The sequence below is a fragment of the Dermochelys coriacea genome, chromosome 2 (assembly GCF_009764565.3).
Source record: "Dermochelys coriacea isolate rDerCor1 chromosome 2, rDerCor1.pri.v4, whole genome shotgun sequence".
NCBI classification, from domain to species: Eukaryota; Metazoa; Chordata; order Testudines; family Dermochelyidae; genus Dermochelys; species Dermochelys coriacea.
The window spans coordinates 234,332,911-234,348,712 of NC_050069.1; the positions used below are offsets into that span (position 1 = coordinate 234,332,911).

At 45.3% G+C, this 15,802-nt stretch overlaps 1 long non-coding RNA gene across 1 annotated transcript in view; it reads right to left on the reverse strand.

Moving 5' to 3' along the window:
- Positions 1-11,577, reverse strand: part of LOC122459021 — a 33,048-nt gene extending 21,471 nt beyond the window's left edge. Inside the window, exon 1 of the long non-coding RNA XR_006279434.1 lies at positions 11,457-11,577. This is a non-coding gene — a long non-coding RNA (uncharacterized LOC122459021). The remainder of the gene's footprint in view (positions 1-11,456) is intronic.
- Between the last annotated feature and the right edge of the window lie 4,225 nt (positions 11,578-15,802).

Here is a 15,802-nt window from a genome sequence, read left to right on the forward strand (position 1 = left end):
CAATAATACTCTTCCTTCAGGACAGGATGTGGTTCATGGCTCTCGACACAAAGGATGCATATTTCCATATAGACATTCATCCCTCCTTCAGGAGGTTCCTATGATTAACAGTGGACCAGGAACACTTCCAATGTTGAGTCCTCCCCTTCAGATTCTCTACAGCACCCAGAGTGTTTATGAGTTTTCTCCATGGTAGTGGCCTAGATGAGATGTCAGGACTGAACAGTCTCAATGACTGGCTTCTGGTAGGTCACTCTTGATGGGAAGTCAGGTTGTATTCAATTCCTTCTGCAAAGTCTTGCAGCCCTGGAGGTTTGTGTGAACAGAGAAAATTCCATTTTATACCCCCACAAGGACAATAAACTTTACTGGGGCAATGCTGGATTCCAAACAATGAGCAATTTAATTTCTTTGATTTCCCGCAGACCAAAGACTACAGTGCAAATGTGTCTATTGCTGCTAGGTCATATGCCAGTGTGTACTTATGTGACACTCTTTGCCAGGCTTCATCGATATTACTTACAGGCCTTGCTCAATTTGGTCTACTCCCCCAACAAGACTACATCAACTCCAAGGTGACCATTCTCACCAGGCTCATCACCTCCTTCTCTTGGTGGTCAAAGTCAGACAAGGTGCGAGCGAGAATTCCCTTCTCTACATCACACTCAGTGCCACCACTGTAACAGATGCATCCTTTCTGGGATGGGACACCCACCTGAACAGTTATACTGTGCAGGACACATGGATTCCGCGGGAGGCCAAACTACAAATCAACATCCTGAAGCTGCGGGCAGTCTGCCTTGCATGCAAGGCCTTCGTCCCACTCATTTGCTCCCTCTGCATTCAAGTGATGCTGGACAATATCACCATCATAGTCTACATAAACAGAGAGGAGTGAGATCTCTCTCACTCTGTCTGGAGGCAGTCAGGCTGTGGAATTCATGCATCAGGTATATCACCATCATCCTGGAAGTTCACAACTCCTTAGCAGAAAACCTTAGTAGGCACTTTGTGGTGGTCCACAATGGGAAATCCATGGTTCTGTTCTCACAGACTGTTCTCTGTTCTCTTCATGTGGTGGGGCACACCTCTATGGGACCTCCTTGCATCACATTATTGTTCCAAAGGAACCATAGGCCACAACTCCCAGGCCAACGCTCTCCTATAATGGTGGATGAGCAGTTTCAGATATGCCTTTCTTTCCCTCCCCCTGCTTCCACAGGTGCTGAGAAAAATATGTCATGACAAGGCCAGTGTCATTCTCCGAGCCTCCTACTGGCCCAGGCAGTTTTGGTTCCCAGAACTTCTGTCAATGTCACCTCACTCTCCAATCAAAATTCACCCCTTCGCAGAACTCCTGACACAGGATGGGGCAGGGTCAAACACCCCAACCTGGGCTATCTCCATCTCCATCGCCTGGTGTTTGGATGGGTGCAGAGCACTCTTGTTCATCCCCAGGCTATACTTACCCAGAGTAGACAAGAATCAACCAGAACCTGTTATTTGGCTAAATGGAAATGTTTCTCCTCTTGGGTGCAGCCCAATCAGTCTCACCCAATGTCTTCAAGCATCCTTATTTTAAATTAACTCCTGTCTCTAGATAGCTCGTTATGCATCTACCTAGCAGCCATTAGTGCCTTCCTTCCTCCAGTATACGAACACTGTTTTTACCCACCCAATGATGACAGTTCACAAAGGGTCTCGTCAAGGCCTTCCGAGCAGTCATTAAACCAATACCACTATGGGATCTGAACCTCCTGCTGTCAAAACTTATTAGACCTCCATTTGAACCCTCAGCAACATATTTATCCATGAAGGTGACATTTCTAGTAGCCATCACTTTGGCCAGCGGGGTCAGCGCACTGGGAGCCCTCATGGAGGACTCTTCCTTTACAGTATTTCACAAGGACAAAGTATCCCTTCACCTTCATCCTAAATTTCTACCCAGGGTTTTCTCTGAAGTCCATCTTAACTGGTGTATTCACCTACCTGTTCTTTTTCCAAAACCCCATGTGTCTCCTGAAGAGAAGAGACATCACTCCCTCAATGTCAGGTGTGCAAAGAACCAAGCCCATGAGAAAGTCTCTGAGACCTTTTGTCACAATAGCAGAGAGATCTTGTGGTCAAGCTGTATCATCTCAGAGGATTTCTAAGTGGGTTTCTGGCTGCATTATCGAATGCTGCAGACTAGCTTGCACCCTGCCTCCAAGTGGTATAATGGCCCTGGCCACCACGGTAGGCTCACTGCAAAAAGTCCTGATGCAGGACATATGTAGAGCAGACACCTAAAGCTCCATACGCACATTTGCTAGGCATCATGCGCTAGTCCAGGCCACTGCTGAGGATGCAGCAGTGGGATCTGCAGTACTGCATGAATCTTTGTTGCCGGCTTCCTTGCACCCAATCTGAGTACTGCTTATCAATCATCCACATGTAGAATACACATAGGGACTAGCACTTCAAGAAAAAGTGAAGATTACTTACTGTAACTGGAAGTTCTTCCAGATGTGTGGTCCCTATCAGTATTCCACTACCTGCCATCCAACTCCTCTGCTTCGGATCTAATTGGATTTGAGGTAAGAAGAGGAACTGAGGGAATGTCAACCTGAACTGCCTCTTATAATGACTTCTTCTTGGAGCAGCTACTCCTAGAACCCACAAGGATAGAGGCAATTCTTGATTTAAGTGATGCACAGGATCTGGTTCAAGAGGTAAATTAGCTGAACTACTTGGTAATAGCAACAATAATGTAATTAAATTTAGCATCCTTGCAGTGAGAAAATACCAAAGAAACAAACTACAGTAGCATTTAACTGCTAAAAGGGGAACTACACAAAAAAATTAGGAAGCTAGTTAAATGGAAATTAAAAGGAACAGTCACAAGAGTGAAATGCCTGCAAGCTGCATGGAAACTATTGAAAACTCCATAATAGAGGCTCAAACTAAATGTATATACCCAAATTAAAAAAAACAAACAAACAATAAGATCACCAAAAATGCTACCATGGCTAAACAGCAGAATAAGGGAGGTGGCCAAAGGCAAAATGGCATCCTTTAAAAACGGAGTCAAATCCTACTGAGGAAAATAGAAAGGAGCACACATTCTGGCAGGTAAGTCAAAAGACACAAAAACTAACAGCAAAATTCTTTTAAGTACATCAGAAATAAGAAGCTTACCAAAAAATCACTAGAGCCAGTGAATGACCAAGAGGTTAAAGGAGCACTCATGGAAAACAAGGCCATTGCAGAAAAGTTAAATGAATTCTTTGCATCAGTCTTCACTGCAGATGATGTGAGGGGACTTCCCACACCTCAGCCATTCTTTTTAGGTGACAAATCTGAGGAACTGTGCCAGATTGAAGTGTCAATAGAGGAAGCTTTGGAACAAACTGATTATTAAACAGTAGTGAGTCACTGGGAAATTTTCACCCAAGAGTTCTGAAGGAACTTAATATGAAACTGCAGAACTACTATCTCTGATATGGAACCTGTCACTTAAATCAGCCTCTGTATCAGATGACTGGAAAGTAGCTAATGGAATACTAATTTTTTAAAAAGGCTGCAGAGGCAACCCTGGCAATTACAGGCCAGAAAGCCTAACTTCAATACCAGGAAAACTGGTTGAAAATTATAGTAAAGAATACAATTATTGGACACACAGACGCACACAATACATTGGGGAACAGCGAGCATGGCTTTTGTAATGGGAAATCATGCCCCACCAATCCATTAGAATTAGAACTGAATAAGGATGTGGCCAAGTGTGATCCACTGGATATAGTGCACTTGGACTTTCAGAAAGCCTTTGAGGAGGTCCCACACCAAAGGCTCTCAAGCAAAATAAGCAGTCATGGAATAAGAGGGAAAGTCCTCTCCTGGATCAGTAACTGGTTAAAAGACAAGAAACAAAGGGTAGGAATAAATATGAGTTTTCACAATGGAAAGTGATAAATAGCAGGGTCCCTAAGCATCTGTACTGGGATCAGTGCTGTTCAACATATTCATAAATGATCTGGAAAAGGGGGTAAATAGTGAGGTGGCAAAGTTTGCAGAGGATACAAAATTACTCAAGATAGTTAAATCCAAAGCTGCGGGTGAAGAATTACAAAGGAATCTCATAAAATTGGGTGCCCGGTCAACAAAATGGTAGATGAAATTAAATGTTGATAAATACAAAGTTATACAAAGTAGAAAATATAATCCCTACTAGACATACAAAATGATGGGGTCTAAATTAGCTGTTACCACTCAATAGAGAGATCTTGAGAGCAATCGTGGATAGTTCTCTGAAAACACCTGCCTAATCATAGAATCATAGAATCATAGAATATCAGGTTTGGAAGGGACCCCAGAAGGTCATCTAGTCCAACCCCCTGCTCAAAGCAGGACCAAGTCCCAGTTAAATCATCCTAGCCAGGGCTTTGTCAAGCCTGACCTTAAAAACCTCTAAGGAAGGAGATTCTACCACCTCCCTAGGTAACGCATTCCAGTGTTTCACCACCCTCTTAGTGAAAAAGTTTTTCCTAATATCCAATCTAAACCTCCCCCATTGCAACTTGAGACCATTACTCCTCGTTCTGTCATCTGCTACCATTGAGAACAGTCTAGAGCCATCCTCTTTGAAACCCCCTTTCAGGTAGTTGAAAGCAGCTATCAAATCCCCCCTCATTCTTCTCTTCTGCAGACTAAACAATCCCAGCTCCCTCAGCCTCTCCTCATAAGTCATGTGCTCTAGACCCCTAATCATTTTTGTTGCCCTTCGCTGTACTCTTTCCAATTTATCCACATCCTTCTTGTAGTGTGGGGCCCAAAACTGGACACAGTACTCCAGATGAGGCCTCACCAATGTCGAATAGAGGGGAACGATCACGTCCCTCGATCTGCTCGCTATGCCCCTACTTATACATCCCAAAATGCCATTGGCCTTCTTGGCAACAAGGGCACACTGCTGACTCATATCTAGCTTCTCGTCCACTGTCACCCCTAGGTCCTTTTCCGCAGAACTGCTGCCGAGCCATTCGGTCCCTAGTCTGTAGCGGTGCATTGGATTCTTCCATCCTAAGTGCAGGACCCTGCACTTATCCTTATTGAACCTCATTAGATTTCTTTTGGCCCAATCTTCCAATTTGTCTAGGTCCTTCTGTATCCTATCCCTCCCCTCCAGCGTATCTACCACTCCTCCCAGTTTAGTATCATCCGCAAATTTGCTGAGAGTGCAATCCACACCATCCTCCAGATCATTTATGAAGATATTGAACAAAACGGGCCCCAGGACCGACCCCTGGGGCACTCCACTTGACACCGGCTGCCAACTAGACATGGAGCCATTGATCACTACCCGTTGAGCCCGACAATCTAGCCAGCTTTCTACCCACCTTATAGTGCATTCATCCAGCCCATACTTCCTTAACTTGCTGACAAGAATGCTGTGGGAGACCGTGTCAAAAGCTTTGCTAAAGTCAAGAAACAATACATCCACTGCTTTCCCTTCATCCACAGAACCAGTAATCTCATCATAAAAGGCGATTAGATTAGTCAGGCATGACCTTCCCTTGGTGAATCCATGCTGACTGTTCCTGATCACTTTCCTCTCCTCTAAGTGCTTCAGGATTGATTCTTTGAGGACCTGCTCCATGATTTTTCCAGGGACTGAGGTGAGGCTGACCGGCCCGTAGTTCCCAGGATCCTCCTCCTTCCCTTTTTTAAAGATGGGCACTACATTAGCCTTTTTCCAGTCATCCGGGACTTCCCCCGTTCGCCACGAGTTTTCAAAGATAATGGCCAAGGGCTCTGCAATCACAGCCGCCAATTCCTTCAGCACTCTCGGATGCAATTCGTCCGGCCCCATGGACTTGTGCACGTCCAGCTTTTCTAAATAGTCCCTAACCACCTCTATCTCTACAGAGGGCTGGCCATCTCTTCCCCATTTTGTGATGCCCAGCACAGCAGTCTGGGAGCTGACCTTGTTAGTGAAAACAGAGGCAAAAAAAGCATTGAGTACATTAGCTTTTTCCACATCCTCTGTCACTAGCTTGCCTCCCTCATTCAGTAAGGGGCCCACACTTTCCTTGGCTTTCTTCTTGTTGCCAACATACCTGAAGAAACCCTTCTTGTTACTCTTGACATCTCTTGCTAGCTGCAGCTCCAGGTGCGATTTGGCCCTCCTGATATCTTTCCTACATGCCCGAGCAATATTTTTATACTCTTCCCTGGTCATATGTCCAACCTTCCACTTCTTGTAAGCTTCTTTTTTATGTTTAAGATCCGCTAGGATTTCACCATTAAGCCAAGCTGGTCGCCTGCCATATTTACTATTCTTTCGACTCATCGGGATGGTTTGTCCCTGTAACCTCAACAGGGATTCCTTGAAATACAGCCAGCTCTCCTGGACTCCCTTCCCTTTCATGTTAGTCCCCCAGGGGATCCTGGCCATCTGTTCCCTGAGGGAGTCAAAGTCTGCTTTCCTGAAGTCCAGGGTCCGTATCCTGCTGCTTACCTTTCTTCCCTGCGTCAGGATCCTGAACTCAACCAACTCATGGTCACTGCCTCCCAGATTCCCATCCACTTTTGCTTCCCCCACTAATTCTACCCGGTTTGTGAGCAGCAGGTCAAGAAAAGCGCTCCCCCTAGTTGGCTCCCCTAGCACTTGCACCAGGAAATTGTCCCCTACGCTTTCCAAAAACTTCCTGGATTGTCTATGCACCGCTGTATTGCTCTCCCAGCAGATATCAGGAAAATTAAAGTCACCCATGAGAATCAGGGCATGCGATCTAGTAGCTTCCGTGAGTTGCCGGAAGAAAGCCTCATCCACCTCATCCCCCTGGTCCGGTGGTCTATAGCAGACTCCCACCATGACATCACTCTTGTTGCACACACTTCTAAACTTAATCCAGAGACACTCTGGTTTTTCCACAGTTTCGTACCGGAGCTCTGAGCAGTCATACTGCTCCCTTACATATAGTGCTACTCCCCCACCTTTTCTGCCCTGCCTGTCCTTCCTGAACAGTTTATAACCATCCATGACTGTACTCCAGTCATGTGAGTTATCCCACCAAGTCTCTGTTATTCCAATCACGTCATAATTCCTTGACATCACCAGGACCTCCAGTTCTCCCTGCTTGTTTCCAAGGCTTTGTGCATTTGTATATAAGCACTTGAGATAACCTGTTGATCGCCCCTCATTCCCAGTATGAGGCAGGAGCCCTCCCCTCACAGACATTCCTGCCTGTGCTTCCTCCCGGTATCCCGCTTTCCCACTTACCTCAGGGCTTTGGTCTCCTTCCCCCGGTGAACCTAGTTTAAAGCCCTCCTCACTAGGTTAGCCAGCCTGCTGGCAAAGATGTTCTTCCCTCTCTTCGTAAGATGGAGCCCGTCTCTGCCCAGCACTCCTCCTTCATGGAACACCATCCCATGGTCAAAGAATCCAAAGCCTTCTCTCCGACACCACCTGCGTAGCCATTCGTTGACCTCCACGATTCGACGGTCCCTACCCAGGCCTTTTCCTTCCACGGGGAGGATGGACGAGAACACCACTTGCGCCTCCAACTCCTTTATCCTTCTTCCCAGAGCCACGTAGTCCGCAGTGATCCGCTCAAGGTCATTCTTGGCAGTATCATTGGTGCCCACGTGGAGAAGCAGGAAGGGGTAGCGATCCGAGGGCTTGATGAGTCTCGGCAGTCTCTCCGTCACATCACGAATCTTAGCCCCTGGCAAGCAGCAGACTTCTCGGTTTTCCCGGTCAGGGCGGCAGATAGATGACTCAGTCCCCCGGAGGAGAGAGTCCCCGACCACCACCACCCGCCTTCTCCTCTTGGGAGTGGTGGTCGTGGAACCCCCAACCTCAGGACATCGCATCTCATGCCTCCCAACCAACGGAGTCTCCTTCTGCTTTCTCCCCCCAGACATATCATCTGGTCCACTCTCCGCATTGGTACCTGTGGAGAGAACATGAAAGCGGTTAGTTACCTGTGTCTGTGTTACTGGAACCCGGACATTCCGCTTACCTCTTCTGGAGGTCACATGTTGCCAAGCTTCTTCACTGGCCTCTTGGCTCCTCTGTGCAACCTGCTCTATATCTTTAGAGCTTTGTGCCCCTAGAAGGCTATCCTGAGTTTGCTCCAGAAAATCCTCAGTCTCTCGTATACAACGCAGGGTCGTTACCTATTGCTCCAGACCTTCAATCTTCTCTTCCAATAAGGAGACCAGCTTGCACTTTGTACAGACAAAGTCGCTTCTGTCCTGTGGAAGAAAGACAAACATGGCACATCCAGTGCAGGTCACAACAGCTGAACCCCCCCCTTCCATATCACCTACCTACTATGAGCTTCCTCAGAGACGTTGGCAAGATGTAAGCCTCACTGGGCTCACTCCAGGCGAACTCCCAGGCAAACTCCTGCTGTGAGCTGCTCTGCTGTCCCCGCTGCTCCGCTGCCGCTCAGCTGGTTCGCCAGGCTCTGGCTATTTTTAAACAGCCAGGCTTCCCTGACGCAAACACACAGACACCCTAATGCCCGCCCCCTGCAGGCTAGCAGCCAATCAGACACTCACTCAGGCTCCCTCCCAGCAAACACACGCTCGGATACTTCCTCAGCAAGCAAACACACACACTCGGATACTTACCAGTCCCAGGCAAACTCCTGCTGTGAGCTGCTCTGCTGTCCCCGCTGCTCCGCTGCCGCTGTGTGTAATGTGTGTAGCAGCAGTCAAAAAGCCAATGGAATGTTAGGAATAATTAGGAAAAGGGATAGATAATAAGACAGAAAATATTAAGACACTATATAAATCCATGGTATGCCCACTTCTTGAATACTGCATGCAGTTCTGGTTGCCCCACCTCAAAAAAAGATACATTAGAATTGGAAAAGATAAGAACAAAGGCAACAAAAATGATTAGGGACATGGAACAGTTTCCATACAAGGAGAGATTAAAAAGAACGGAACTATTCATCTTAGAAAAAAGATGACTAAGGGGAGGATATGATAAAGGCTTATAAAATCTTGAATTGTCCAAATGCATCCGATGAAGTGAGCTGTAGCTCACGAAAGCTTATGCTCTAATAAATTTGTTAGTCTCTAAGGTGCCACAAGTACTCCTTTTCTTTTTGAAAATCTTGAATAGTGTGGAGAAATTGATTAAGGGTTATTTATCCCTTCACATAAACACAAGAACCAAGGGGTCACCCAATGAAATTAATAGGCGGCATGTTTAAACCAAACATAAGGGAATACTTCTTCACACAACTCACAGTCAACCTGTTTCAGAGTAGCAGCCGTGTTAGTCTGTATTCGCAAAAAGAAAAGGAGTACCCGTGGCACCTTAGAGACTAACAAATTTATTAGAGCATAAGCTTTCGTGAGCTACAGCTCACTTCATCGGATGCATTTGGTGGAAAAAGCAGAGGAGAGATTTATATACACACACACAGAGAACATGAAACAATGGGTTTATCATACACACTGTAAGGAGAGTGATCACTTAAGATAAGCCATCACCAGCAGCAGGGGGGGGAAAGGAGGAAAACCTTTCATGGTGACAAGCAAGGTAGGCTAATTCCAGCAGTTAACAAGAATATCAGAGGAACAGTGGGGGGTGGGGGGAGAAATACCATGGGGAAATAGTTTTACTTTGTGTAATGACTCATCCATTCCCAGTCTCTATTCAAGCCTAAGTTAATTGTATCCAGTTTGCAAATTAATTCCAATTCAGCAGTCTCTCGTTGGAGTCTGTTTTTGAAGCTTTTTTGTTGAAGTATAGCCACTCTTAGGTCTGTGATCGAGTGACCAGAGAGATTGAAGTGTTCTCCAACTGGTTTTTGAATGTTATAATTCTTGACGTCTGATTTGTGTCCATTCATTCTTTTACGTAGAGACTGTCCAGTTTGGCCAATGTACATGGCAGAGGGGCATTGCTGGCACACGATGGCATATATCACATTGGTAGATGCGCAGGTGAACGAGCCTCTGATAGTGTGGCTGATGTGATTAGGCCCTATGATGGTATCCCCTGAATAGATATGTGGACAGAGTTGGTAACGGGCTTTGTTGCAAGGATAGGTTCCTGGGTTAGTGGTTCTGTTGTGTGGTTGCTGGTGAGTATTTGCTTCAGATTGGGGGGCTGTCTGTAAGCAAGGACTGGTCTGTCTCCCAAGATCTGTGAGAGTGATGGCTCGTCCTTCAGGATAGGTTGTAGATCCTTGATGATGCGTTGGAGAGGTTTTAGTTGGGGGCTGAAGGTGATGGCTAGTGGCGTTCTGTTGTTTTCTTTGTTGGGCCTGTCCTGTAGTAGGTGACTTCTGGGTACTCTTCTGGCTCTGTCAATCTGTTTCTTCACTTCAGCAGGTGGGTATTGTAGTTGTAGGAATGCATGATAGAGATCGTGGAACTTGTTGCCAGAGAATGTTTTGAAGGGCAAAAGTATAACTGGGATTAAAAAAAGAATTAGATTAGCTCATGGAGAATAGGTCTATGAATGGCTATTAGCCAAGATGGTCAGGGATGCAACCCCATATTCTGGGCATCTCTAAACCTCTGACTGCCAGAAGCTGGGACTGGACAACAAGGGATGGATCACTTGAAAATTGCCATGTTCTGTTTGTTCATTCCCTTGAAGCATCTGGCACTGGCCATTATCACAAGACAGGACCCTGAACTAGATGGACTATTATTCTGACCTAATGTGGCCATTCTTATGTTCTTACAGAACAGTCTTCATGGAAGAAAAGATCTCAGTCACATGGTTCCAGAAGTCTGTTTTGGATCTTTGCCTAAAATAGAGATTTCTAATCCAGGAGAGCAGGATCCTGTTTATATCGTGCCCAGGTAGTGATTCTGGGTCTATGCCAAAGTCATCCTTGAATGCATCTGAGAATTAGCCTGGGAGGCTCTTCTGCATCTGAGCTTACCTACAGAAGTTCTTGGACCAATCAGGACAGGAAATCTTTTAGACATTCACCAGTAAGAAAAGCAGCCAAGTCCTCCAGAGTTTTGGGTGCTCCACGAAGAGAAGGAAAAATAGGGCACAAAAAGACATCCAAAAATATGCACCAATCTTCTTGATTAAATAAGGACTCATAAGCTGGTTTTAACAATTTCTTGGAGGTAAATTACCATTTTATAGCCTGTGGATCCAAGATATTTGGTTAGTATTGGTTGGGAATTTTCTAGCAGAAAAATTTTCTGATGGAAATTGCCCTTTTTTGTAAAAATCAAAATTTTCTGTTAGGAAAATTGAAATGATGGCTCCCTGCCTGGAAGCTTCTTGTCAATTTCACTTTCTGCCTGCAAGGTTAATATGAAATTGACAAGAGCCTTCCAAGTGGTCCACCAGCAAGCCAAATAATTCTCTTTCAGTTCTTTAAAAAACTTTTTTCTGAAAATTCCTTCCCATGAAATTTCACATTTTTGACTTTTTGTCCCAATATGGAATGGAACATTTTTTAAAATGAGGTGCAACTTACAGAGGATAGTCACTGGAGGTCTTCTAGAGGTGTTGTCCATAGGCACATTCTATGATTGGTGCACACACACCACATGTTCAAGTTTGGAGTCTTTTAGCCAGCAGTATCCATATAGCACGTGTCCTGCAGATCAGAGAATCATAGAAATGTAATGCTGAAAGGGACTTTAGCAGCCTCCTGCAGTGAGGGAGTACCAAGTAAACCTGACAGATGTTTAAAAACCACCAATGATGAGGATACTACAACCTCCCTTGGAAGCCTATTCCAGAATTTAACTACCGTTATTGTTAGAAAGTTTTCATTGCTGCAGATTACTTCTCATCCTATCTGTACATGGAGAACATTGATCACCATCCTCTTTATAACAGCTCTTAACATATTTAAAAACTTATCAGGTTTCCCCTGTTCAGTCTTCTTAAGACTAAATATACCCAGTTGTTTTAACCTTTCCTTTTCTTCTATGCTTCTTTTTGTTGCTCTAGTCTGGACTCTCTAATCTTTCCTAACGTGTGGTGCCCAGAATTGGACACTACTTCAGCTGAGGCTCCACCAGTGCTGAATCTAGTGGGACCATTACCTCCCATGTCTTACATATGACATTCCTGTTAATGTATAGCAGAATGATGTTAGCTTTTTTCCCCCCTCAATTGCACCATATTATTGACTTATATTCAATTTGTGATCCATTAAAACTCCCAGCTCTTTTTCAGCATGCTACCATCTCGCCAGTTATTTCCCATTATGTAATTTATTTTTCCTTCTTAAGTGAAGTACTTTGCGCTTGTCTTTATTGAATTTCATCTTGTTGATTTCTGACCAATTCTCCAAGGTTCATTTTGAATTCTAATCCTATCCTCTAATGTACTTGCCAGCCCATCCAGCATGGTGTCAGCTGCAAATTTTATAAGCATACTCTCCAAGCCATTAATGAAAATACTGAATAAGATCAGGCCCAGGACATACACCTGTGCAATATCATTAGATACAGCCTCCCAGCTTGACAGCAAACCATTGATAACTACTCTTTGAGTAGTTTTTCAACCTGTTGTACACCCGCTTTATAATAATTACATCTAGAACCCATGCTTTAGTTTGTTTATGAAAATGTCATATGGAACCATGTCAAAAACTAAACCAGCATAAATTGTATCTTCTGCTTCCCCCATCCACTACGCCAGTCACTCAGTCAAAGAAGGAAATTAGGTTAGTGTGTCATGATTTATTCCTCACAAATCCATGGTGGCTATTCCTCTATCATCCTCTAGATACTTACAAACTGATTGTTCATTAATTCATTCAAGTATCTTTCAAGGTATCAAAGTTAGGCTAACTGGTCCATAATTCCCCAGGTCCTGTTTGTTCCCTTTTTAAATATAGGTATTATCTTTGACTTTCTTCACTGCTCTGGGACACCATCCATCTTCCCCGAGTTCTCAAAGATAATTGCTAACAGTTCACAGATTGCTTCAGCTAGTTCCTTTAGTGCCCTAGAATGAATTTCATCAGGCCCTACTGACTTGAACACATCTAAGTTACCTAAATATTCTTTAATCTGTTCTTTCCCTATTTTGGCTTCCACTCTTTCTCCCTTGTTGTTAATACTAATTGTGTCACAATTAACCTTTTTAGTGAGGACTGAAGCAAAAAAAGATCCTCATGCTCCACAGCAAGGGCATAAAAGGGTTGATGCTAACCGCCATTAGAGTCCCCTCAACCCTGATGAAGGACTCCAATGTAGAGGGGATGGCAGGCACATCATGGAATACATGTATATGGACAACATATCTCAAAGAACTCCAATGACAGTACAGGTAAGCAACGTCTCATTCTTCTCTAAGGCCTAGTCTACACTACGGGGTTACGTTGAATTTAGCCGTGTTAGGTCAATTTTAAAATGAATGAGTCCACACAACCAACCCCGTTCCGTTGACTTAAAGGGCTCTTAAAATCGACTTCTGTACTCCTCCCCAGTGAGGGGAGTAGTGCTAAAATCAACCTTGCTGGGTCGAATTTGGGGTAGTGTGGACGCAAATTGATGGTATTGGCCTCAGGGAGCTATCCTACAGTGCTCCATTGTGACCACTCTGGATAGCACTTTGAACTCTGATGCACTAGCCAGGTACACAGGAAATGCCCCAGGAACTTTTGAATTTCATTTCCTGTTTGGTCAGCGTGGTGAACTCAGCAGCACAGGTGACCATGCAGTCCCCCCAGAATCGCAAACAAGCTCCAGCATGGATTGAAAAAGACACTGGATCTGATTGCTGTATGAGGAGAAGCATCCGTGCAGGCAGAAGTCTGATCAAAAAGAAGAAATGCAAATATATTTGCCAAAATCTCACAGGGCATGTTGGAGATAGGCTACAACAGGGACACACAGCAGTGCCGCGTGAAAGTTAAAGAGCTGAGGCAAGCCTACCAAAAGACAAAGGAGACAAACGGTCTCTCCGGGTCAGAGCCCCATACATGCCACTTCTGTGATCAGCTGCATGCCATTCTAGGAGGGGATCCTACCATTACCCCACCACTGTCCATGGACACCTGCAAGGGGGGAGTGTCGCGTAACAGGGAGGAGAATTTTGTGGACGAGGAGGAGGAGAATGCACAGCAGGCAAGCACTGAATCCATTCTCCCTGGCAGCCAGGACATTTTCATTACCCTGGAGCCAATAACCTCCCAAGATGGGGTCCCCAACCCTAAAGCTGGAGAAAGCACCTCTGGTGAATGCACATTTGTAAATACAGTACAGGATTTAAAAGCAATAGTGTTTGTTTGATTTGCCCTGAAGAACTGGGATGCATTCATGGCCAGTACAGCTACTGGAAAAGTCTGTTCACATGTTTGGGGATGGAGCAGGAATCCTCCAGGGACATCTCCATGAAGCTCTCCTGGAGGTACTCTGAAAGTATTCTGGAATCATTGCAGCACAAAGCATGGCAGCGAATGGTCCTGGGTTTTGGTTGCATTCAAGCAACATTCGGTCTCTATGTTTCTGTGTTAGCCTCAGGAGAGTGATATCATTCATGGTCACCTGGTTGAAATAGGGGAATTTTTGTAAGGGAACAGTAAAAGGACCCCATTCATGCTGGGCTGTTTGTGCTTCGCTAAAAGGAATCATCTTGGAGAACAGCCATGCGGTGGGGTGGGGGGAAGTGTGTGCTGCATCCACCTGAAAACCGCAGCCCCTCCTTTTAAATGTGAAACCCAACCCATTGCTTGCTATGGGAAGGGATGGCACTGCAGTTTGAAACCATTCCCACATGTTATGCATAAGAAGCCAACCCCACGTACCCTTTGCCTTACCATGGCTGCATGGAAACCGAATTCTGTTGCCCAGCCACGTGTGATGTGTCACCATACCGGCAGGTGCTCAATATAAAAGGCAAAATGCAACCTTGTACCTAAAGCACACGTGCTGTCTGCTGTGACTTGCTTAACTGTGAAAGTCTCCCTTTTGTTCTCAGAAATGTATCGTCTTAAATTTTACTCTCCCTTTTTATCTCCCCCCGCAGGTGTAAATGTTTCTTGGCTCCCTCAATCATCTCCGTCCCTGAGGTTATCACAGATTAGAAGGCGAAAAAAAAGAAGCACTTGCAATGACATCAGTGACATGTTTTCCGAGCTCATGCAGTCCTGCACTGATAGGGCACAGCTGAATGCGTGGAGGCATTTAGTGTTAGAAGTTAGGAAAGCGTTAAGTGAGCGCGAAGAGCAGAGGCAGGAGGCGATGTTAAGGCTAATGGGGGAGCAAACTGACATGATGAAGTGTCTGGTGCAGCTGCAGGAAAGCCAACAAGAGTACAGACCCCTGCTGCATCCATTGTACAACTGCCTGACCTCCTCCTGAAGTTCCATATCCTCCTCACCCAGACGCCCAAGAACACGGGGGTGAGGGGAGGAAGGTCTCTGGGCACCCAGCCACTCCACTCCACTCCAGAGGATGGCCCAAGTAACAGAAGGCTGTCATTCAAACAGTTTGATTTATAGTGTGGCTACAATAAGCAATGTGGCCTTGTCCTTCCCTCCTCCCCCACCCCACCCCACCCAGGTTACCTTGTCAGTTATCTCCCGTTTATTTTATTTTTTTTTAAATAAAGAATGCATGGTTTCAAAACAATAGTTACTTTATTTCCTTTACCAGCTGTGATTGAAGGTAAACGGGGGGCTGGCTTACAGGGAATTAAAATCAACAAAGGGGGCGGGTTTGCAGCAAGGAGAAACACACACAGCTGTCATACCATAACCTGGCCAGTCATGAAACTGGTTTTCAAAGCCCCTCTGATGTGCAGCGTGCCTAGCTGTGCTCTTCTAATCACCCTGGTGTCTAGCTGCTCAAAATTGGCCGC